The sequence below is a fragment of the Delphinapterus leucas genome, chromosome 9 (assembly GCF_059928025.1).
Source record: "Delphinapterus leucas isolate spDelLeu-1000000601 "Yukka" chromosome 9, BTC_Dleu_Yukka2, whole genome shotgun sequence".
Taxonomy (NCBI): Eukaryota; Metazoa; Chordata; class Mammalia; order Artiodactyla; family Monodontidae; genus Delphinapterus; species Delphinapterus leucas.
In genome coordinates, this window is record NC_143137.1 from 70,067,359 (window position 1) to 70,093,472 (window position 26,114).

The following is a 26,114-nucleotide window of genomic DNA, read 5'->3' on the forward strand; positions in this document are numbered from 1 at the left end:
TTCCTAAAGGTAAGAGATGTGAAAAAATATGTATATATGAAATCAGGTTGATCCCACGGCTTAGCCATATACATGTCACTGTCTAAATCACCAATACAAGCCACAAACATTCCCTAATTACCCTCTCTCATCAAAGATCAAAGCTTTCATCAAAACTGAAGGACTTAAACAGTGCGGAGCAACAGTACAAAGAACCACAAGAAAACAAATGTCTGTCATAAAATCTCTGTGTTCCTAGCTTAGAAATGTGCATGCTGACAGAGCTCATGCAAGTTCTGAGAATATATTAAATGTGACTTCACTCAGTACTGAACTGGAAACTTGCTAATAAATAACGTAGAGCAGGAGGAGAGAGTTTGTTTATTTGCCCTCATTTATACACAACCCCAAAGTCATTGCCTGTGTTTTTCCAGACTCCTTCAACAAAACTTTTCTTGTGAATTCCTGTAACAGGAAGAATAAAAAACTGCTATCAACTAGGGAAAATGATCATATCTTTACTCAAATGGAGACTTCATTTGTGATATCTGCATTCTCTCTGTAGCTGTAATTTTTTTGAGTTGTTAGATAGTCAAAACGCCATTACTATAATATAGCAAGATGGTTAAAAATCAGGTCTTTGGAGGCAGCGAGATCTGGGGTTTTTCTTCCTCTGCTACTTTCTAGCATTGTGACCTTGAACAAGCTACTTAGCAGAGATATTTTCCCTTTGTATAAATGGGGCTACTAACGCCTAAGCTTCATAGTTACATTAAAGGTTAGATGAAAGACTGTATGTTAAGTGATTAACACAGGGATTGGCCCAGAATAAACCCTCTATAAATGTTAGTTATTGCAGCTCTCTTAGTCAATCTTCTCTTAATCAAGCCACTAGATTAACTGACACTTGCTGATGTCCATAGAATGCCGAGCACTTACAGCTGCTACATTCACCTCTGGTACCCTCCCACATGTTCACTCCTAACTGCTGTGTTGTCACTTGTTTTTAGGTTCTCAACATTACAAATTCTGATGACATTTTATTTTAATTATGTACAATCAATGAAATTTTATGTAACCCCATGAAATACGAATGGATAAAGCTGTATACCATTTCTCTGAAAACGAAAATTGTAGCTTTCAAAAGATTCATAAACACAGGTCGCTAGAAAAAATACTGCTAATATGTGAGGTACGGATGCATTGACCAGGAATACTGAGAAATTTTTTTTGACACTTTAAAGACCTATCTGGAAGGTTGCTTGAAAATTATCAGCAAATTATCCTTCCACTTAAAAATAACTAGCAATAGGAGAGGATGCATTGTGTGTGTATGTGTGTACGTGTGCATGTTGAAAAAATGAATAAAACCGAAGGCTTTGACCGATGCTTGGGGAAGAGGGAGTGAGGGGCAAAGGGAGGAGACTTGGTGTGACTCTTCCACGTTCTAGTTCTAAGTCTTTAGGCAAGGTATAGAGCCTAAGACAGGGCTGTAAACCAAACCGAAAGGCATGCATCTGACTCAATCTTTGAGGGCCCTTTTGAACTCAGTGGTTCTTGATATCAGAGATTTTCATATGAAGTGATGATGCATGCAAAATGCATGCTTGGTGTCCTAGCAGATGAACCACTGATCAGGAATGGATAGTCACAAGAGGCTCCTTGATTTGCTGATGGGAATACAGCAAGCACCCAAAGGACAGCAGCTCCTCAAGCAGGAACCAACAGGACAAAGCCAGAGCCGTGACCTAATCCTGCTATTGGGGCACAGGGCCAGGCCAGCTTACTTGCCTTGCTGCTTCCATTTCACGATGGAGCATTTAAGCAGTTCCTAGAGATCTAGAATTGAAATCTGATCTAATTTACTTAAATGTGTGTAGATAGATCTGGTATTCAGCAAAGGCACTCATAACCTCAAGTGAGACAAGTGTCAGATGCAGTAGCAACACTTGTCAGAGTGCTTCTTTGTGCAGTCAATAAATCAAAATTTAAATTTTGTGAAAATCACTCTAGGGAAGGGTCCACCTTGTTCTGTCTTTGCCTCACTATAATCAACAGAAAAGAGAGATGGTTTTCAAATGTTAGATTACTGCCATTTGGTAGAGATTATCATCTGAGTCCAGTAACCAGAGTCTCAAGGCACTGGACAACCTACCAACAAAATTAAATAAGATGCATTAACATCAATTTGTTAATTTTTAGTGAGGCTTCAAAATGCCCTAGTAAATTACTGAATCATTTTAAGGATGTGTTGCTGCTTCTTCACTATTCCTCTTTGCTGTACATGAAAAAGCTGACTTATTTGTAATCAGTTCCGTTCCTCCTTTCATCCCATCGAAGATTACCTAATTCTCCGCTGTTACCGTCACTCAACAAAGCAGCCCATAAAATTGAAGATCAAATATAAACAAAGAGCATTAAATAGCATGGCAGGATTTTCAAAGCCATAGGGTTCTTTAACAGAACTTACCCCCCAAAACTGGATTCACAGTATTAACACTGGGAGTTAACCTATTGCGTGTCTTCCCCTTTGGAAATAATGCTTTCAGTTACTTAGAGGATATCACACACTACTGCACTTCCAATGAGTTAAGATTATATACAAAACTGCACTTTAATTGATCATTTTCTTAATCAACTAAACTTTAGAGCAAAGTTTAGCAAAGTGAGGCAGAAAGGATTTAAAGTAGACTACAGGCACACCTTGGAGGTGTAACAGGTTCGGTTCCACACCACTGCAATAAAGCAAATATCACAGGAAAGCGAGCCATATGAAGTCTTTGGTTTCCCAGCACAGACGTTTACACAAGACTGTAGTCTAGGAAGTGTGCAACAGCAATATGTCTGAAAAAAATGTACACACCTTAATTTAAAACACTTTATTACTAAAAAATGCTAGCCATCACCTGGGCCTTCAGCGAGCTGTAGTCTTTTTGCTGGTGTAGGGTCTTGCCTCGAGGTTGACGGCGGCTGACCGATCAGGGCCGTGGCTGCTGAAGGGTGGGGAGGCTGTGGCAATTTCTTAAAGTAAGACAACAGTAAAGTTGCCGCATTGATGGGCTCTTCCTCCCACAAACAATTTCTCTGCCGCACGCAACACTACTTGATAGCATTTTACCCACAGAAGAACTTTTCTCACAATTGGAGTCAATCTTCTCAAACCCTGCCGCTGCTTTATCAACTAAATTTTTGTAATGTTCTAAATCCTTTGTTGTCATTTCAATAGTCTTCACAGCATCTTCACCAGGAGTAGATTCCATCTCAAGAAACCACGTTCTTTGCTCATCATAAGAAGCAACTCCTTATCTGTGAAAGCTTTATAATGAGATTGCAGCAATTCAGGCACATCTTCAGGTTCCACTTCTAATTCTAGTTCTTTTGCTATTACTCATTTGCAATTATTTCCGCCACTGAAGTCCCAAAACCCTCAAAGTCATCCAGGAGGGCTGGAATCAACTTCTTCCAAACTCCTGTTACTGTTGATATTTTGACCTCTTCCCATGAATCATGATGTTCTTAATGGCATCTAGAATGTAAATCCTTTCCAGAAGGTTTTCAATTTACTTTGCCCAGATCCACCAAAGGAATCACTACCTAAGGCACCTATATTCTTACAAAATATATATATTTTTTTTAATTAATTAATTTATTTTTGGCATGTTTGGTTCTTTGTTGCTGTACGCGGCCTTCTCTAGCTGCGGAGAGCGGGGGCCACTCTTTGTTGCGGTATGTGAGCTTCTCATTGTGGTGTCTTCTCTTGCTGTGGAGCATGGGCTCTAGGCATGCGGGCTCAGTAGTTGTGGCTCGCGGGATCTAGAGTGCAGGCTCAGTAGTTGTGGCGCACAGGCTTAGTTGCCCTGCAGCATGTGGGATCTTCCCGGACCAGGGCTCGAACCCGTGTCCCCTGCACTGGCAGGCAGATTCTTAACCACTGCGCCACCAGGGAAGCCCCAAAATGTATTTCTTAATGAATAAGACTTGAAAGTTGAAATTACTCCTCGATCCATGGGCTGCAGAATGGATATTTTTGCTAGCAGGCATGAAAACAACATTAATCGCATTGTCCATCTCCATCAGAGCTCTTGGGTGACCAGTGCACTGTTAATGAGAGTACTATTTTCAAAGGAAACTTCTTTTCTGAGCAGTAGGTCTCAACAGTGGGCTCAAAATATTCAGTAAAACATGTTGTAAACAGATGTGCTGTCATCCAGGCTTTGTCGTTCCATTTATAGAGCACAGACAGAGTAGATTTCTCATAATTTTTAAGGGCCCTAGGATTTTCAGAATGGTAAATGAGCACTGACTTCAACTTAAAAGTCACCAGCTGCATTAGCCCCTAACAGGAGAGTTAGCCTATCCTTTGAAGCCTTGAAGCCAGGCATTGGCTTCTCCTCTCTAGCTATGAAAGTCCTAGACGGCATCCTCTTCCATGATAAGGCTGTTTCATCTACATTGAAAATCTATGGTTTAGTATAGCCAGCTTTATTAGTTAATTTAGCTGGATCTTCTGGATGACTCGCTGCAGCTTCTATACTATATCATCACCTTGCACTTTTATGTTATAGAGATGGCATCTTTCCTTCAACCTCATGAACCAATCTCTGCTAGCTTCAGACTTTTCTTCTGCAGCTTCCTCAACTCTCTCAGCCTTCACAAACTTGAAGAGAGTTAGAGCCTTGCTCTGGATTAGGCTTTGGCTTCAGGGGGTGTCGTGGCTGGTTTGATCTTCTATCCAGACCACTAAAACTTTCTCCATACCAGCAATAAGCCTGTTTCGCTTTCGTATCATTCATGTATTCACTGAAGTAGCACTTTTAATTTCCTTCAAGAACTTTTCCTTCACATTCGTAACTTGGCCGTTTGGTACAAGAGGCCTAGCTTGTGCCAGGCACACAAGAAATACTCAATAAATATATTTCTTTAATTATTCCTTTAAAGGAAATTTGCTTTTCCCAACAGTTGGGATCAGTTCAAAGAATTTAATGGAAATAAAAACAGCACAGGTTGAAGGCAGTTATCAAACCTGCAACTCCGACACAGGAAACCAGGGCTTCCCTGGAATAAAAAACAAGGCTTACACATCTGATCGAAGCAAACATAACCCACAGAATGGGAGTCAGTCTTGCTCCAGTTCATGGCAGCACCATCTTTCCAAGCTGAGTAATACGCATCCCTACTAGAGAGGTCTGTAACTTACAAGTAAGATGCAGCACTTTCGGTGGCTCTTGAATATTAAATATTTGGAGGAGAATCTCTCATTTTCTATAACTCAAAAAAAGACAAGAAAAAGCTAAAACTTTTAGATCTTCTATTTCCATGGCCATAAATTAAAGATTCTCAAAAAACTTTTCACCAAAAAAACCACTCTAAGGAACCACGTGGGGCATGTGACAATAGTCTTCAAAGTCGTCCCTGCTAGGATGCGAGCTAGGAGGACAGGGGTCTGCACCTGTCTGCCTGCCTGTTTCCCTAGCACCTAGAGCAACAGAACAGGCACTGGAATTAAATCAGTAGAAGTGGATTCAAATCCCAGCTCTACCTCTCACCAAGTGTAAAATGAAAGTCTCTCAGAACCTCAGTTTCCTTCTCCATAAAAAGAAAATAACCTCTCCTTCACAGGGTGCTGTGATAATTCAGGCCCAGGTACCTGCGTTTCAGACAAGCAGGCGAAATGATTCTCACTCAGGTTGTCTACATAGATAATATTCTAAGAAACACTGCCTTTATCCCAAACTTCATGTTCAGTGAGGAAACTGAGCCCCAAATCGTATCATCGAATGATTTTCTAAAAGACCTTCAGTGATTCTGAAGAAGTCTTGAGGGGCAGGGAGTGGGGTTGGCAGAGAGCAGACAGATGGGTGCCCATGATGTAGCAAGCAGAAGGGTTGTTTTGCCTCCTTTAGATATTGTAGCCATGTCATCATAGAACTGACATCCCATTTCACTTCCAAATCCATACATATGATTACTTTAAAATAAATTTCTAGCACTGGAATTACTAGATCACAGAATAAGAATTTATGAACACTTTTGATACATTTCCAAAATTGCCTTCTACAAGGCTTATTTCAATTTTTTCTCCCACCAGTAGAGTAAGAGAGAAGGGGGACCCTTTTCAACATCCCACCAAATAATGGCTCAGGAGATAATAGAGTGCTAGCTAGGGCTCCAGCTAGAGCTACAGAGTTCTGCAGAGTCTCCCGTGGAATGTAATTTTCCAGGCAGAACATTCAGTTTTTGACACAGATCTGTGGTTGCATCTTGTGTTTACAATATATTTTTGGTCAGTTGGTTGCATCCTTAATCTTTCTGCTAATTTGGGACTAAACTGGATTACTTCACAAGACCTGTGGTTTCATGAGATGAAACCACAAATTCTTACTCCCAAGAGAAGCAAATTAAAAATGTTGCTTTGGATGATGAGCTTTAGTCAGTGAGTCAGAACAGAGCACAAACTTAACATGAAAGGGAGTGGAAATGGAAAAACAGTCAATTCCAAAGGCTAAAGTGAAGAAGCCAAATAGCTGGAATTTAACCATTTCACATATTTATACCCATTGCTTGCTGAAGAGAGAACTGTTATGTCTATTCAGTCTGCTTGCAGTTTTTTGCCTGTTTTCTTTTTCAATATCCATCACCCAAAATACAGCAACTCAGCATTTTCCGCAACATCTATGTACAATATTTGAGCTTACATAGAACTATCTAAATTAATGCTACTCAAATTCTGATGTATGTACAAATCACCTGGGGGTCTTGTTAGAAATGCAAGTACTGATTCAGTAGGTCTGGGGTGGGGCCTGGCATTTTGCATTTCTAACAAACTCCCAGGTCATGCTGATACTGCTGGTTCCTGGCTCACACCTTGAGTTGCAGGAATCAACGCTAAATGTGCTGAGAAAATATGAAGGACATCATCTGTTTTAAGCCAATGGCTGTCAGCCACAGTACAGTAGAATGACTATCTCCATGAGAAGGAAAGTGATAGAGTAAGTACCCGGACTTGAAACGACCCTTGTGCACCAAAGCCTATATTATCAATGACCCAACAATTTGTTACTGATGGGGTCATGTGATGGGGTTGTATTGCCCATAAGAAGTTGTGAATGGGTGGATGTGTGAGGGAGGGAGGGAGGCTCTTTCTGAGCCTACTGCATGTTCTCTGGATTTCTTTAAACCTTGCAGAATGGTTTGCAATTTTGAAAATGGCCCAAAGTCATTCGAAGCAAAGAGGCAGGACAACAAATACTCTTTGGAGAAAACAAAAATAAATAACGGGGACTGATTTTCTTCTGTGGCCAGTAAATGGGTTCTGAGTACGCCTTCAAGCTGGAGCCACAGACATGTTTGACAAATAGTATCACATTGTGACGACTTGGAAGGCTAACACATATTTCAAGGTTATTTTGTTGAAAATTGACTCATTGCTCTTAATGGGGTGTCAGTACATCCGCAGGGCTTTCACAAATGTGTTTCAGTGGCGGGATGGGGGGGTTACAAAGTTCCTGCAATTGCATATAAAACGTGATGTGTATGTCCCTTGGGGTTTCTTTTTTTTGAATCAGAGGAAAGAACTTTCTGCTCTCATCAGATTTTCAGAGATTTTCATATCTGGCAAAAAGGCAGGTTGGGAAGTCATACAGATATGTGGGCTCAAGCTGTCCACCTACTTGCAGTGTAACCTTGAGCAAGTTACTTACACTCTCTAATCCTCAGCTTCTTCCTCTGTAAAATGGCGATTATACCTACCTTGAAGAATGTGAGGCACCAAATAATAATTCAACGAATGGTAATCTTACCGATACATAATTATACAACAATAATGCGACAATCTTGCAGATATCCTATTCCTTGCCAAATGGCCTTGATTCTCCCTGTGCCAGGAAATGCAGTCTCCTTTCTTGGAAATTGGGTCCTGCCCTGAAGACCCAAGTTTCTTGAGGCTGAGAGCAACTAAACTTGGAAACGTTCCAATTATGGTGAGGAGAAATCTCCAATATAAATAAATCAGAGTTTCAATAATGCTATATATAATTATTCTAATAATGCTATCCATATTCATAAGCAAACTAGAGCTTCAAAAGGCCATTTCATCTCATTCTATACTATACATATCTATGTGCGTGATATATATATAATATGTACACATGCATATATGCAATTATTCATTAGTCAAAGATTCACTGAGCAACTTCTACACTCACATTATGTTGCTAAGCAAATGGGATACCAAAGGTGACTAAGACACAGTCTCTGTCCTGGAAAGGTTCATTACTAGAGGAGACAAATATGTAAACAAATACTGGAAACAATATCAGCTGTACTAGCTAACCCTTGTTGTTAACTTCTTGTCAGCTAGACACTATGCTAAGTGCTTTACCTGAATATTTTTATTTAGTAGTTCACAATAATATCATAGGTAGGTACTATCACAGATGAGCAAACAGAGGCTCTAAAGACGCTGAGTGTCTTGTCCACATCCATAGGTGGCAAAGGGTTCAAACCCAAGTCTGTCTAACCTGGAATGTGAGCGCAGAGCCAGCACATTTTCTTGTATCCAAAATGCTACAGGAGCAAAGAGACGAGAAGAATGCCTTGGCTTGGAGAGGAAAAGGGGTTGTTCATACTCCACAGCCACATGTGGGTTTACAAAGAAAAGGGAAGCTGACTGAGTACCTAGAGCCTAAAGAATAAAAGGAAGCAGGGAGCTGGGATCCTGCCAAAGTCAGAGGCAGGGCCCTGGGAATCACCCTGTCGTGCAGCCCAAGCAGCTTGGACATGAGCGGTGGGCACATTAGGACTCCCCCTCCACCCTCTGTAGCTCTCAGTTAGGTTCACCAAGGGCTTAGACATTTTTATCTGGATCGTCATTTCCGTTTCTCACTACGGTATGAGTCACTGCTTCTCCATACTGCTCCTTTGAAGAGGCGATGCACGTCACACCCATCTTACACTGGTCAGTGGCACTGGAAATGAGGAACAACCAATGACAGTTATGCAACTAAAATCTCTAATCCCATGGGCCTGATAGCTGCCTTGTAAAGCTGTTCTTAGAGGGAAAAAAAGAAAAAAATTAGGTGTTTTGAGAACCTTCAAAAGGGCATGCTGAATACCTAGTAACATTTGTGTACTTCTTATAAACACTTTTTGCTAACATACCAGTTCTTATGAAAGATGCAACAGGTTCTTTATCTAGTTAGTCTTTCATAAAATGTTTTCTGAGGGCCTACCACCTGCCTGGCACTGCTCCAAGCACTGGAGATATAGCTATGAAAACACAGACACAAAAAAATTAAAATATCTGACCTCAGAAAGCTTACATACTTGCAAATACAGCTGGACAGAAACATAAAAGGATAGCTCGATAAGGACCTAGTCCTGGCAACTAATTACGCAGAGTGATAAAGAGAAAAAATTACCATTTCACTTATCAAAAGAGTTTCAAAATGAGTTGGTAAGTGGATGAAATTGTTTTTATCAGTTTGTTTTTTTACAAAAACAATTGTCTTTTGTTTAAAAAGTCAAGCAACATAGAAAATCGGCCAGAAAGAAAGCAATAAATCAACCATATCCCTTTTCCCAGATTAGCCCATATTATCTTTGTTGAACACAATTCTAGATACCTCTGGGCAGCTTTAGACATAGGTAGATAAAAGTGTTATATGATTAGGACCACACTATATGTGTGATTTTTAAAAACACAGTTAAAAAAAGTAAAATTGAATGGAATTACTGAACTCCAAATTAATGTTCTTAACAGACAGTAGTACAAATATTCATCAAAGGGAGGCCTGGAAAACACAATGCACTGGGGGTGGGGAGCAGGGGCTGGTTGAGGAAGGGCGAGTGAGGACACAAGTCCCTTAACAAGGGAGCAGCAGTTTTCAGGTCCAGAATGGGCTTGAGTTGGATTCCAGTATTTTCTGATCTGGATTTTTGTGTAAAACTTGACCCAGAAACATGGGATTTTGTGTCAAACAAAAGATCCATTATATGACTTTAAAAAGTCATATTAAAACATTGCTGTCCTTTGCCGAAAACAACTAAGCACTTTTATTTTTTTTAATGTTTTTTCATTGTGGTAAAAGGCACATAATGTAAAACATACTATTTAACCATATCTAACTGTACAGTTCAGTGGCACTAAGTACACTCACATTGTTGCACAACTCTCACCATCATCCATCTCCTGAATTTTCCACCTTCCTAAACTGAAGCTCTGTCCCCTTTAAACACTAACTCCCCATTCCCCCTCCCCACTCCCCCCACCGTCCCCCTTTGGCCCCTGGCATCTACCAATGTACTTTCTGACTCTATGAATTTGACTATTCTAGATACCTTGTGTAAGTGGAATCAAACAGTATTTGTCTGCACCTAATGTATACTGGAATGCATTTCTAAGGTTAACTTGATATGTGCCCTGCAAACAGATTGTAAGTGGATGGACCTAGAGACTGTCATATGGAGTGAAGGAAGTCAGAAAAACCAATATCGTATATTAACGCATATATGTGGAATTTAGAAAAACAGACGAACCTATTTGCAAAGCAGAAATAGAGACACAGACGTAGAGAACAAACGTATGGACACCAAGGGGGAAGGGGTGGTGATGGGATGGGTTGGGAGATTGGCAATGATGTATGTACCCTACTGTCTATGAAGTAGTTGACAGTTGAGTGCCTACTGTATAGCACAGGTAAAAAAAAAAAACTAAGCACTTTTAGCGCCTTTTGTTTTTCAAGTATTTATCTCCAATTCCTAAAAATTATGCTTATGCTAGTATTTCTTGATTTATCCATTTTAGGTATATTCAATTCTTAATATCAAAGATGACAATTAGCGTCCTTTCTTGTCACCCGATTATTTATGTTTAAATTACTATGGCATGGACATATATACACTACCAAATGTAAAATAGATAGCTAGTGGGAAGCAGCCGCATAGCACAGGGAGATCAGCGCGGGGCTTTGTGACCACCTAGAGGGGTGGGATAGGGAGGGTGGGAGACGCAAGAGGGAAGAGATATGGGAACATATGTATAACTGATTCACTTTGTTATAAAGCAGAAACTAACACACCATTGTAAAGCAATTATACTCCAATAAAGATGTAAAAAAAAAATTACTATGGCTATGTAAACTGTTTGCTGCTAAACCAAGTAGTGAGCTATAATTACGTCCTTCGCATTCAACTTTTATTTTTCCAGAAAATGACTCTTCAATTTTTTTTATTTATTTAGTTTAGTTTTCTATGCCACTATAAGGACATAGTGAGGAATTCCCTCACTTTGAAACATCCTCTCAAAACAATCCTCCACAAACGTATCAGGTAGTCTACTGATCCCATTTTTCCCACCCAGAGATTTCCACCCTAAAGCACTTTTTTTGCTACAGTGTGTGACTGTTTATTCTGGACATGTTTCTTAAAGCCTAGATTATATTCTTCTGATGTAAGGAAAGGAAGAATAATACCTTCTTAAGAATTATTATTTAAAGAAATATCTTAAATATTGGCTGCCTTTGTTTCATTAGAATTAGGCAGTTTTGTTGTTTTCTTTTGTTTTGTTTTTTGCTGAGATGGTTCTTGCTGACCCTTCTAGGCTCTTGACCACCTATATATATGGGCAGCCCACACCTAATCCTCTTCAACTGCAGTAAGAAATAACCCTTTAGATTCAACATTTTTTTTTAAAGTGGCTCATTTTAGGGGTTCATTTTTTTTAAGAGAGAGCAACAACTGCTCAATATTTTACTTTGTTTTTTTTTTTTCCAACATTAGTTTTGCTTCCTAATGTTTGAGGAAAGTTTGATGTTTGAGTTATTTTGCAGCAGAGTTTAGCTCTCTGAAGTTCAATTCAGACATTCTGTAAAGGTTGTTGTTGTGTACATGCGTGCGTCTGTGTGTGTGTGTGTGTGTGCGTGTGCATCTTCTAAGCAATGGGTCTGTGGTCTTCATCAGATTCTCAAAGCAGTTCTTGATTCCAGAGTTAAAAACCTCTGCTTTATAGAAAAGGTGTGCTTGTGATTTGGAGAATCAAAATAATAAAGTTAGAAGGGACTAGAAGAAACCATCTGGCAGTTAAGCAATTAAACCATCCAAGAGACAGAGTGAGTTATCCTTTTCTGGGAATGGCTCATCCGTGACTAAAGTGCACAGCTCTTCACCTGTCAAAACCACTAGGCTTCAAGTCTGCCTCCGGACTCGAGAGCACAGTTAGGCTCTCTGACGAAGAGGCCTCTATTTTTCCTTATCACACAGCTTCAGAGGCCTCCTTACAGCTTTAGGCTGTTGAAAATGATTATGGGGCAACTGAACAGGGCCTGAAAAATGTGTCTGGTACAATTACCTAAGGATGATCTTAACAAATAAAACCCACCAAGTAGGTTCTTCTGCCAACCAACTTGACGAGCATCCCCCATGACGCAGGTCACACAAGTTACAACCTATGCAGATGGGCATCTCTCACTGTATGTGAAGCTGGGTTTCTGGGAAGTGTGTGGGATGGTGAAAAATGCATTGGACGAGGAGGTAGAATATTTGGATTTGGTCTTATTCTGCTTTAAACTTACCATGTCCCGGGCTTCCCTGGTGGTGCAGTGGTTAAGAATCCGCCTGCCAATGCAGGGGACACAGGTTTGAGCCCTGGTCCGGGAAGATCCCACATGCTGCGGAGCAACTAAGCCCATGCATCACAACTACTGAGCCCGCACTCTAGAGCCCACAAGCCACAACTACTGAGCCTGCGTGCTGCAACTACTGAAGCCCGCGCGCCTAGAGCCCGTGCTCTGCAACAAGAGAAGCCACCGCAATGAGAAACCCATGCACCACAACGAAGAGTAGCCCCCGCTCGCCGCAACTAGAGAAAGCCCGCAGGCAGCAAGGAAGACCCAACACAGCCAAAAATAAATGAATGAACAAACAAACAAACAAACTTACCATGTCCCTCATATGCAACCTAAGGGCATTTAGGGGGAAAGGAACCAGCATTTTCTTTTTAGTACTCAAAAAGAGCCAAGAGAAAGAGATAAATAGTTATGTTCAGCTAATCTTCTCAATATTGGTATGGGATCTATTATTATTTTCATTTTATGGACTAAAAACCTAAGACTCAGAGAGACAACTTACTCAATATTACACAAATAGTGAGTCACAGAGTTGAAATTCTAACTAACCCCCTTATCTTTTTATTAATAAACTTTATTTTTTAAGAGCAGTTTTGGTTCACAGCAAAACTGAGTAGAAACTAGAGTTCCTATTTATCCGCAGTTTCTACACACACACACACACACACACACACACCTCCCCCACTATTGACATCCATCAACCCTTTTGGTAAACACAAGAACACAGGCTTTTTTTTTTTTCTACTATAATTCTGAGATTCTAAACCCATTCACCTAGCACCTAATGTGTTAGAAGAATATCAGATTTTAAAGGGCCTATTATTCTTATTAAGCAAAAGACATTTTTGTAAAGTGAATAATAACCATTTCATTTATTTTTGAGTAGAGTTTCCTATATAGGATGTTCCTTAATGTAGCATAAACTCTATCAAAATCTAGTCCATATGACAAAATGACTCTCCTGATACTTAAATTTATGCACTAGGTCATATTAAATTATTTATTTTGAAGAATTATTTGGGATATACTATTTCTAAACTGTCTTCATCTGCATAAAGCTCCATGAAAACCAGGAAATGGAAGTACCTGATCTTGCTTCCTAGCTGGAGCCAGTCAATGGCAAATACTCAACAAGAGTAGCAAGAATAGAGGCGGGGAAATAATAGGCAAGAGAAATAGAATTCAAAAGAGTGTTTGGTAAAATGTAGATTAAAAACTTCAAAAAGATGAATGGTTTTAGAAGATTTTGAATAACTTAGTTAATCTGTCAAAGCTTCAGTTTTCTCATCTGTAAAATGTAGATAATAATCAGACCTGCCTCATGGGACCCTGTGAGAAGGAAAGCAGATGGGTTGGGGGCCGGGTGAGCCAGTACCTTCCAGTGCACATGAGCATTAGAGGTTATCACGGCTAGTGTGTCTGCCGCTTCAGGAGGAGAACTCATTTCCCTTTTTAGCTGAATGGAGTAGAAGTTGTATTTGTGAGAGGTGGTAACAAAGTGCTTACAACCCTGAAGGTAAAAAAAAAGAAAACAAATATGTGGATTCATCTTGACCTTCATTTCATTTTTTCCCCGAGAATCTACTGCTTGTTCCTTTCTTGAAACAACAGTATTTTAAGTTAAACTGAAAAATCTACGTAAGCCTTCCTTGGGAGGCAGAGCGGCCTGGGCAGCCACAGCCTTGGGTCTGAAGCCCATACTTCATTATTGGAGGCCTATCTTTCCTACCACATTAAAATCACATGGCAAAACCTCTATCCTATCTAAATAGAGAATCTCTTAGGCAGAGATTAAAAAATAACAGAACTATAACTTAAACTACTTGGGTCTCTGTTAAAACCTCAAGTCACGACTGTGATCTAGAAATTTTGTCTGTCTTTGCCCCACTTTCTCCATCAACAAAGTGGATTGTGAGTATACATATTAGAATCAGAGTATCTAAAATGTAACACATAAACTGGATTTTAGATGTCATTCAGTTTGACTTTTCCCCCCCCCAAAAAAGCTGGAAAGAATTCCTGAGAAAGAAAAATGCAACTAAGGTTTAATTTTTCTCTACAGAATTTTAAAATTCTGTCCACATTCCTAAGCCTTGAAGAAAGAGGCCTCAAACTGAAGTGTTAGAGCCAAAAATCACCCAACAGGGGCCAAACTAGGATGAGCACCAAAATCTCGTAACACCCAGCTCAGCGCCCTTTCCAGCACCCTCAAGCTGCCTGACTCACAAAATAACATTTTTAGAAGCTAGCACACTTTTTCCCCACTCCAGGCTGTCTGGGATCATTATGTTTTGAGGTAGGAACAAAGTCCAGGAACACCAACAATTCAGCTCCAACAACTCACCCAGAAGCAGAAAATGAGGAGCTCTCTATGAAGGTTATGTAAAACCTCCCCCCAAAACAATATCCCACTGACAGAAAAAGGCAGTAGTCAGAATCTTGGCATGTGGCCGTAAAGCTCAAAGATCAACCCCATTTCCAGATGTGCCTAAAGTTGCTCAGAGAATTCTCCCCAGATGCTTAAATTCAGCAATGGAGAAAGTCTTTAAGTTACATGGGAGTAATTATTCTTATCCTTTCAAAATATGTTGCCTTCTTTGAAATATAAATTACATATACCCACTGTAATTAAATTTCTCTGATGGAGAATGAATGGCGATTGGAATTTGGTTTTCCACTTGCTCTGTTTACCACAGGATACACTTACTCTGATAAATATTCTTCAAACTATTATTCTCAAGCTGATTATGCCATTTTCCTTTACAAGACCAAATGCTTGGGGGGGGAAAAAGTTTTAAGTTAAAATGCCTAGGAAGGGTTTGTATAGTTCTAACTTTAAATGATCAGTATTCATTATTCTATTTAATTTAACTAGTAATGAAAATAAGTAAATGTCTTCCCAGGAGGGCCCAAAAGAAACCAAAGTGCAGTAAACTAGATTCTAAGAAGTGCTCTTTCACCTTCTAAGTAAGCCGTCTGCTTTCCTTCCCTTTCCCTTTCTCCTTCAGTCTTCTTTTCTCCATTTACATTGCCATCACTTTAATCACCTCAAAACCTCAAAAGGAGTTTTATCCCTTTGAAATACAATTTGTTCCAACCTTAGGATTGTTCTAAATGTGAACAACTCTGGAATCAAACATGATGGAAGCAAACTAATAAAAAGATTCTTTTGTCATCACTACCATAATTAATGTCATAATTTTGCTAAGATATAGGGCAAATTATGCATAGCATGTACCTATTTTTAATATTTGCAATTATTTGGGAAGCTAGATTAAATTAAGTACAATAAGATATAGTCTAAAAAGTGGACCCCTCTGCCCCAGTCCAGAAAACTCCATCAATCAGTCTGTCCACTTCAAATCAGAAGACCAGATACATACAGAACATTTCATCCAAGAGCACCAGAATATACATTCTTCTCAAGCACTCCAGGATAGATCATATGCTAGGTCACAAAACAAGTCTTAACAAAGTGAAGACTGAAATCATATCAAGTATCTTTTCTGACCACAATGGTATGAAACTAGAAATCAATAACAGAAGGAAAGCTGGAAAATTCACAAATGCATGGAAATTAAACACACTCCTAAACAACTAATGAGTCAACGAAGAAGTCAGAAGAGAAATCAAAAATATCTTGAAACAATGAAAATGGAAACACAATATACCAAAATTTACAGGATGCAGCAAAAGCATTTCTAAGAGAGAAAGCTATAGCAAGAAACACTTATATTAAGAAAAAAGAAATATCCAAATAAACAATCTAACTTGACACCTCAAGGAACTAGAAATAGAGGAACAAACTAGCTCAAAGTTAGCAAAAGGAAGGAAATAAAGAAGATCAGAGCAGAAAGAAATGAACTAGAGACCAGAAAAACAATATAAAAGATCACAGAAACTACAAATTGCTTTGTGAAAAGATAAACAAAATTCACAAACCATTAGCTAGACTAAAAAAGAGAAAACTCAAATAAGAAATAAAAGATGAGATGTTAAATCTGATAACACAGAAATGCAAAAGACAATAAGAGACAACTATGAACAATTATTAGCCAATAAATTGGACAACCTAGAAGAAATGGATAAATTCTTAGAACAAGCAACGTATAGAAGGTGAAAATATATTTGCAAACCATTTACCTGATAAGGGGTTAATATCCAAAATATACAAGGAACTTATATAACTCAATAGCAAAAAAACAAATAACCTGATTTAAAAATGGGCAAAGGATTTGAATAGACATTTCCCAAAGACATACAAATGTTCAACAGGTACATGAAAAGGTGCTGAACATCACTAATCATCAGGAAAATGCAAATCAAAACCACAATGAGATGTCACTTCACACCTGTTTTGATGGCTATCACCAAAAAGACAACGGATAACAAATGCTGACCAGGATGTGGAGAAAAGGGAACCCTTGTACACTGTTGGTGGGAATGTAAATTGGTGCAGCCACTGTGGAAAACAGCATGGAAGTTTTTCAAAAAATTAAAACAGAACTACCATCTGATCCAGCAATCCACTTCTGTATTATATCCAAAGGAAATGAAATAGTATCTTAAAAGAGATATCTGCACTCCTTATGTTCACTGCAGTATTATTTACAATAGCCAAGACATGGAAACAATGTAAGTAACCGTCAACAAATGAATAAAGAGGGTGTGCTATGTATGTATATATGTATACATATATAAATTTATATACATACATATAATGGAATATTATTCAGCCATAGAAAAAGAAGGAAATGTTACTATTTTCAGCAACATGCATTACAAGCTAAGTGAAATAAACCAAAGAAAGACATACTGTATAGTATCACTTGTATGTGGAATCTAAACAAAAAAAAAAAATCATAGAAAAACAAAGTAGAATGACTGCCAGGGACTAGCGGGTGGGAGGGATGGGGAGAGGTTGATCAAAGGTTACAAACTTTCAGTTAGAAGGTGAATAAGTCCTGGAGATATAATGCATAGCATGGTGACTACAGTTAATAATACTCTGTTGTATACCTGAATTTGCTAAGAGAGTAAATTAAGCATTCTCACCATAAACCAAGAATAAAAGGTAATGTGATGAATGTTAATTAACTTAATTGTGTAATCATTCCACCATGTATGCATTTATCAAATCTTCATGTTGTACACCTTAAATATATTCAGTTTTGTCAATTATACCTCAATAAAGCTGGAAAACATTTATCATTATCTGTGTAGGTGGAAACTAATTAGAATTTAGATTGACTTTCATTTACATTTATAGCAAATAAGTCAACGTGCCCTGGTCTTCCCTGGGAAAAACTGTATTTTCTAACTGAATTTGATAGCCATGAAATGTTGGGCAGTTCCAATATAACTCTCTTCCTTTCTTTTTAAGATAAAAAAACAGCCATGGGCTCTGTTGGGCATGGTAAGGACATAAGTTTTTATGCCCATTTGTATTTTCCCATTGGTACTAAGGGCATGGAGTCTAGAGTCAGTGAGCCTGCTTCGTTTTAAATCCCAACTCCCTCGCTTACTATCTGTATCTCAGCAACTGTTTTCTCCCCCACTGCCCTTCTGCACCACAGCCCTGCCTTGTGCTGAGCTGAAGAACCCAGGAAATGCTTGACTGCAAGGCTGTTCTTTGTTCCCTAATTTATATTGAAGGAAAACAATTCTCCCACATTACAGAAAGGCAGGCAAGAATCCCAGGAGTCTCTTTACATCTTTATAACAACCCACCCTGGTGAGACCTGAGACCAGAATGAATTAAATCCAGTACCCAATACACACATCCCTACTACATGCAACAATTCTATTTGCTATTCTAGAAAAGCCTTGCTAAACATATCTGCCTTATGATGACATCTGCTGGGAGTTTCTGGCACTGGAAGAAAAAAAGGCCAGATATTTGATATTAACAGCACTGCCCAGGGAGCAGAGAACTTAACAGGATCAAGAGTCAATGTCTTAAATGAGCTTTCAAACTGGGAATTGCATTGTTAAAAAATAATAAAATAGACCACAGGTGAGCCCAAAATACCAGATGCTGAGCTATGAAACTGAACACAAAACATGAATTAACATTCTAATACTGTTATCCAGCTTTTAAACATCCATCTAGAAAGAAAAGGATGAAATATATGACATTCTTCTTGGATGTGCTTGTACTTCAAAGAGTTTCTCATGCTAAAAATTGTCATTTTCTTTCAAAAAAATCAAAGTATTTATTGAGCTTGATTATTCTTCATATTTAAAGAACAACTGCTATAAGTTTAGGTCAGACATCTTCAAGGGTTAGTTAAAAGCATTCTCCATCTAACCTCAGGCTTAAATTCCAGTTGAGGGTGTGGCCAAGGCAGAGAATGGAAAGACCATGAGAATGAATCTTCCAGCAAGCCACTGACCTGTCCCTTCGGTGATGCTTAATTAAGATGATGCTTAAATTAAGATGAATACGAATGTTTCCCTGAAGAAGTAACCTAAGCTACAATAGAGCACACTGTTGGGATGGGGTCTCCTATCATTCTCTCCCATGGAAGAGCAGACACTTGAATGAAGGAGGAATTGTAGGAGTCCACAGATGAATCAGAAAGTCAAAATGTATTATAACATGGACAAGTTATAATTTGACTTAATTGTCCCCGCTAAGGTAGATTAACATTAGATGCAATTAACCTATGTATTAGCTCAAAGTCCAATCTTCAGCTGCGGGTCAAAAGATTCATGTACCTAGATAGTTTTCATCATTCATTAAGGAAAATTCAAATTGGTATCATGTATTTGAGACGGTTAGACAAATTCTCTTTCCCCTGTTTTGTTCAGAGTAATAATTGGGACCATTCTTTAACATGTGATTGGAGATAAATTTAAACTAAGAAACGCCTGAACGTAATAACGTTGCAATCTTGGGATTTCCAAAAAGAATGAAAAAAAAAATTATAAGACAAATTGGACAAGTCTTCTGAGAAAATGCCCTGGGCTATAAGAAAACCTCATCCCATAGTCCTTTGCTTCTACTTTAAGAGCTAGCATCCCATAACTGTGATGTCCAGATTTCAGTTTCATTTTCGTATTTAAGGACATGAAGAAACACGGTATTGAATCTAATAAAGTCTGAAGGCTTTGCTTCTAGCAAGACTCAAGTTATTCACCCATGACCGGCATGGGGTGAAAGAATGTAATATATTAGTATACATTCTAAAATCCCCTTTTTTTTTCCCATAAATTGAGCTCATTTTGAGGCAAGGCTGTATAAGACCAAAGACTGTGTCCAGCTTCATTCAGTGCCATATCCCCACTGCCTGTGCATGAATGTCTGTGGAACTGAACCGGAAGCCTCTTCCTATGAAATAGCTACTTTCATACTTTTCAGCTACTTTGTAAGCTGCAGACCTGATATAGCTGCATCTCAAAGCAAATTTTTCCAAGTCCTTTCTGACTCTCACTGCTTCCCCATCCTTCTCCAAGATCTACAGATTCCAGAGGTTCCCCCTCACCGTCCCCCTGCCCAGCTTGTCTGGGTCTCTCTTACACCACTCTGGTTGTAGAAAGAGGCCTCTGATTCTTACATAGGCCATCTGCTGCCTTGAACCAAAGACGTCTCTGCTGAATGAGTCCTTTGGCATCAGGACTCTGGGAGTGAGAGAAGAGGAACAAGGAGTAATTGCAGCCATCAGACTGGAGGCAAGCCATACAAAGGAGCCTCCAAGGAAAGAGTCACCCAAGAGGTAATTTTTGAAATGGCTCTTGAAAGATAAGTAGGGGCATGATGGGAGGAAGCCAGGAAAATTCTAGCCTGTCTGTTGAATCCATGTCAGACGTTACTATGTGCGTATAAATTATTTAAAAATTACAAACGGACTTCCTTGGTGGCGCAGTGGTTGAGAGTCCGCCTGCCGATGCAGGGGACACAGGTTCGTGCCCCGGTCCAGGAAGATCCCACATGCCGCAGAGCGGCTAGGCCCATGAGCCATGGCCACTGAGCCTGCGCGTACGGAGCCTGTGCTCCGCAACGGGAGAGGCCACAACAGTGAGAGGCCCCCGTACCGCAAAAAAAAAAAATTACAAGCATTATGCATCACGGAAGAAAAGACTATTCAAACAGCTTTACAGCTAAGTATACTCATTTCTCTTACCTGATTATTCACAATACTCAAATATCTGAATGCCTGTCTGCTTCCTATACAAACAAAAAACTAAAGTGACTGTATACTCAGATTAAGTTGAAAAAGTTTTGCCTCTGAACATAATAAAAAATTTTGTTAATGCTGTGTCTGAAGGTTTTTGCTGATCACTTTTAAAAGCAGCCAATTTGACTAAAGAAGTTATTTTGCAATTGTGCAGACAGTTATTTTATGCCTTCCTCTGCATGAGATGGTCTCTTCTTAAGGAGAAAATTTCTAAACAATCCGCAAAGGAAATAGTGTTCTTTTAGGCTACTTCTATACATATTTACCAAATCTGCCCTTCTGCTATTTCCCAGCCACTACCAAATGCTATCTCCTTATTCTGCATTACTGCCACAGCCTTGGCCCCTGAACTTGTGCACACCCTACCAAAATAAAACGTTAGCACTGTATTCCTGGGCACACACAAAAATGTTGTAATGTTTCCTAATTTTTTGCAAGTTCAAGCCACTCCCTAGACCTCAATCCACTCTGTGCATTTTATATTCCACTATTTCCCACTACATAGGCTTTGTTCTGTTACCACACTGCCCCACTGGCGTGGACGTCTAGGGTCCATTTTAATCACTTCACTCCTTCACTCACCTCACCTAGAATTCTCTGCTCTCCACTCCACTACCTATTCAGATACTATCCATACTTCAAGGTTCACCTTAAGCTATATCTGAGAGCTTCAAGTGTTGAAGATCTCTCCTGCCCTTCTCAGCAGGACTTAGGCCCGTGACCAAATATCTACTGATCACATGCAGAAGCTAATCGTAAAACAGTGAAACGAACAATTTTAATCATCTTAATCAAACGAATATTATTTCTACGTAGGCAATTCAGCTTCACTTAGTACCCAGTACTAGTAATCCGCACTTCTCCCCATTAGTGTAACTCAGATTCTCAGAATAAACTGCCTTTCAAAATCAACTATAAAGCCTATAGAAGGATAGAGATCGTGACCCCTCCCTAAGATTATGATTCAGAAGGTCTGGGGAAAATATATTTTCAAGTAGCTCCACAGGTGTTTCTGATATCCACCTAAGTCCAGGACATTATTTTTCTAAGAAAGATTCCAGCTGACTGTTTATCAGTTGACACACAAATGACTCCCCAGGAGTCAAAGAAGCCACACAAACAACAGGAGATTGGGGTTGATCTACTGATTAAACAAAAAGCGAAAAGTTTTGCCTTTACATACCAAAATTCAGCAGACCCTACACGGGTGATCAAATAATTCAGAATATTTACTTTGTTACTACAGTTACTCATACTGGCAGAGGTTCCCTATCATGACTGTGCCCAGAATAATCTGGAAACGAATGTATATACACACTGACCCACTGAACCAGAAACTCTCAGAATGGGATCTGGGGATCTACACTCTCATTAATCTCCAGGCGATTCTTTTGAGAAGAAAGATTTGGAAATCTCAGGCCATCCCAAGTTAATAGCTATATTCCCTTGAGTCAGATTTTTGCCTTAAAAGAGCAGCCTGGTAAGTCTCAAGCCAATTCCACTAGACTTTCCTGCTATGAGTTCTTCCCAACGGCATTCCAGAAAGCCATATTTGGACTGCTAACGACATAAGGAAGTAATAAACGATTGCTGTGGACAAATACAAAAATTTGGTTTTGGTTAGCTGATATTCTTTCATCTTTCCAATGGCCATCACAATGACTGCTTAACTAAGCTATTTTAATGGCATGAGCATTAGTGTGTTGTTCTAAAATCTTTCCATTGGCCATGACTCCAGCGTATATACCACTCCCCTTGCCTAGAAATAACCTAATATCCCGCTGTACAGATGACAGAAAAAAGCAGCTGAAAGGTTTACTTTAAGTGCTTCATAGAGTAAATATCTTAACTGGGTATTCATATCGTGAGCTATCCCCCTCTTGAAATTCACTTGGAGACAGTTTTCTCTCCATTGCAAAAATAACCATCATGAAACTTCTATTTTAATTACAACACAGGAGATATTTTGCTGTACACCAACCAACAAAGACGTGTGTTTGCCAGTTGGTATTTTGCCCTTATTATACAAAATTGGAAATGGAAACTGTGGCCTTGATGAAAACACTGAAATTCCAGTAAGTAGGATTAGTCATACTTTTTGGGTACCAGGGTTAGATTTCAAACGGCAAGTAAAAGTTCCCTGAGCTACTAGTAGAAGAAAACATTCTCAAAAGAAAATAACAAGAGCCAAAGCGGGATGAGTAACGCTGGACCTTTGAAAGGCCGGGATCTGAGCAAACGGCCTTCTCCCAGAGAAGAAGCTTCTCACCGAAGAGCTGGCCCACGGTGCTGTCTAGCTTGCTTTGAGGCAGCAAGCCTAAAATCTTCAGGGAGAAGGCAAATTAATGAAAACCTTTTTGGCTTAACTCCTCACAGCCTGGGAACTGCGGCAATCAAATCAAGAAGCTCTGAGCAAGGGAGTTTTAAATTAGACCCTGGCCAGAGAAGGGGGAAGGGCATCAATTGTAACAGACTGCTGACAGGCCTGGGGGCCTCCAGCTGCCTCACTCACTCTTTTATTGAGTGTCTGGGGGCTTTTTACTTCCACTCTCAATAAGGGCTCATTTTGGGGAGGCAACATTTGGACCTCCTTCTTTGTTTTGTATATTAGGGCAGTTATCATTTTAACTGCAGAAAAAAATTTTCTTTATAAACAAAAGGGTAGGTAGGTAAAAGGCTAAGCCAGGGATCAAAAAATCTGCACTGTCACCCACATTAATTCAGAGAGAGAAACAGACAAGCAGAGAGAGAAATAGGGTGGACATTTAGAAGTCCTAAGCATTTAATTAAAATAAGATTTATACATGTTCCATACACCTCATAATCCTTCAGAGCAATGGAGTATAAAATAACCCTGCTTCAGTATGATACTAAGTGTCTTAAATGCCAATGGCAAAGGTTAGAGTATTTATGTGTTTTTCTTTCAAACCATCTGTGCGCTCCAAGTAATCTCTTTCGAAGCCATCAAATCCCCTCACAACTCACACAGAAAATTCAAGTCATACTGTACTTCTTCTACTAAATCCTTCTCAATCAGATGAGCAAAAATAGTAAGCTCTTGGTAAACCTGAGGCTAGGCCTGCTGCCATGCCCTGTTCTGCTCTGTCTGGGTGGCATTTGTTCCCATCCATAGCAGGATAAATATGAGAACAGATTGCCCATCTATCTTAGAGTCTGACAGTGTCCACGAATTTTCATGGTGGCACACTGCTCCTTACACGCCTCCTCCTCTTACCAAGTCAGTCTCTAATACGTAGTTCTGCATAAACGCTTGGGTCAGTTTCCTAGGGCTGCCGTAACAAAGTACCACAAAATGGGCGGCTTAAAACAGAGATTTATTGTCTCCCAGTTTTTGAGGCTAGAAGTCTGAGATCAAAGTGTTGGCAGGGTTGGTTCCTTCTGAGGGCTGTGAGGGAAGGCTCTGTTTCAGGCCTCTCTCTCTGGTTTGTAATGGCCATCTTCTCCTTGTCTCTTCACATCATCTTCCCTCTACGTGTATCTCTGTCCAAGTTTCCCCTTTTTATCAGGACAAAAGTCACATTCGATTAGGGCCCACCTAATGACCTCACTTTTATTTGATTACCTCTATAAAGATGCTATCTCCACATAAGGTCACATGTTGAGGTCCTGGGGGATAAGACTCCAATATATAAATTTTGGTCAAAATTCAACCCATAACAATCCTCTATCCAACCCTATACAGTAAACACTAATGCTAGGACTTCCCTGGTGGCCCAGTGGTTAAGACGCTGCACCTCCACTGCTCGGAGCATGGGTTCGATCCCTGGTCAGGAAACTAGGACCCCACATGCCACATGGCATAGCCAAAGAAATAAATTTTTAAAAAGTTTATAAAAAAAGAAAAGAAAAAAAAAGATTCAAACAAAAAACTTAGTCCCCGGGGCTTCCCTGGTGGCGCAGTGGTTGAGAGTCCGCCTGCCGATGCAGGGGACGTGGGTTCGTGCCCCTGGGAAGATCCCACATGCCACGGAGCGGCGAGGCCCGAGAGCCATGGCCGCTGAGCCTGCACGTCCGGAGCCTTGCTCCGCAACGGGAGAGGCCACAACAGTGAGAGGCCCGCGTACAGCAAAAAAAAAAAAAAAAAAACTTAGTCCCCAACCTGATCCAAAAATATTACTAGACATGAAAAGAGGCAGGGAAATATAAACCATACTGAGGAAAAAATCAGTCAGTAGAAACAGATAAAAAATACAGTATCAGAAATAAAAATTTTACTGGATGGAATCAACAGCAGATCAGACACTGCAGAAGAAAACATCAGCAAATGTGAAGACAGCAGTAGAAACTATCTAATATGAAGCATAAAGAGAAAAAAAATACTAAAAAAAACCCAAAGCTTTAGTGATCTATGGGACAATATTAACAGCTTTAACAAAACTGTAGTTGGAGTCCCAGAAGGAGGAGGAAAAGTGAAAAGAATATTTGAAGAAATAATGGTTGAAAATATTCCAAAATTGATGAAAAGTATGAATTCACAAATTTAAGAGACTCAACAAAACCTAAGGAAAAATAGAAAGAAAATCACACTGAAGGAAAACATAATCAAATTGCTTAAAGCCAGTAATAAAAAGGAAACATTTAAAAAGAGCCAGAGGAATAGACACATTAAATACAGAGGAACAAAGCTAAGAATATCACAGACTTCTCATCAGAAGCTATATAAACTAGAATCCAATGAAAGAGCATGTTAAAGTGCTAAAAGAATAAATGAATATTCACAGGAAACAAAAGCAAAAATGGACAAGTGGTCTGCATCAAACTTAAAAACTTTTTTTTTAAACATCTTTATTGGTATATAATTGCTTTACAATGGTGTGTTAGTTTCTGCTGTATAACAAAGTGAATCAGCTATACATATACATATATCCTCATATCTCCTCCCTCTTGCATCTCCCTCCCACCGTCCCTATCCCACACCCCTAGGTGGTCACAAGGCACTGAGCTGACCTCCCTGTGCTATGCAGCTGCTTCCCACTAGCTATCTATTTTACATTTGGTAGTATATATAAGTCCATACCACTCTCTCACTTTGTCCCAGCTTACCCTTCCCCATCAAGTCCATTCTCTACATCTGTGTCTTTACTCCTGTCCTGCCCCTAGGTTCTTCATAACCATTTTTTTTTTTTTTAGATTTCATATATATGTGTTAGCATACAGTATTTGTTTTTCTCTTTCTGACTTACTTCACTCTGTGTGAGACTCTAGGTCCATCCACCTCACTACAAATAACTCAATTTTGTTTCTTTTTATGGCTGAGTAATATTCCATTGTATATATGTGCCACATCTTCTTTATCCATTCATCTGTCGCT

At 39.4% G+C, this 26,114-nt stretch overlaps 1 pseudogene; it reads right to left on the reverse strand.

The window, feature by feature from the left end:
* Positions 1–3,183: 3,183 nt before the first annotated feature.
* The window catches only part of LOC149748426 (uncharacterized), a 38,139-nt pseudogene continuing 15,208 nt past the window's right edge, over positions 3,184–26,114 (reverse strand).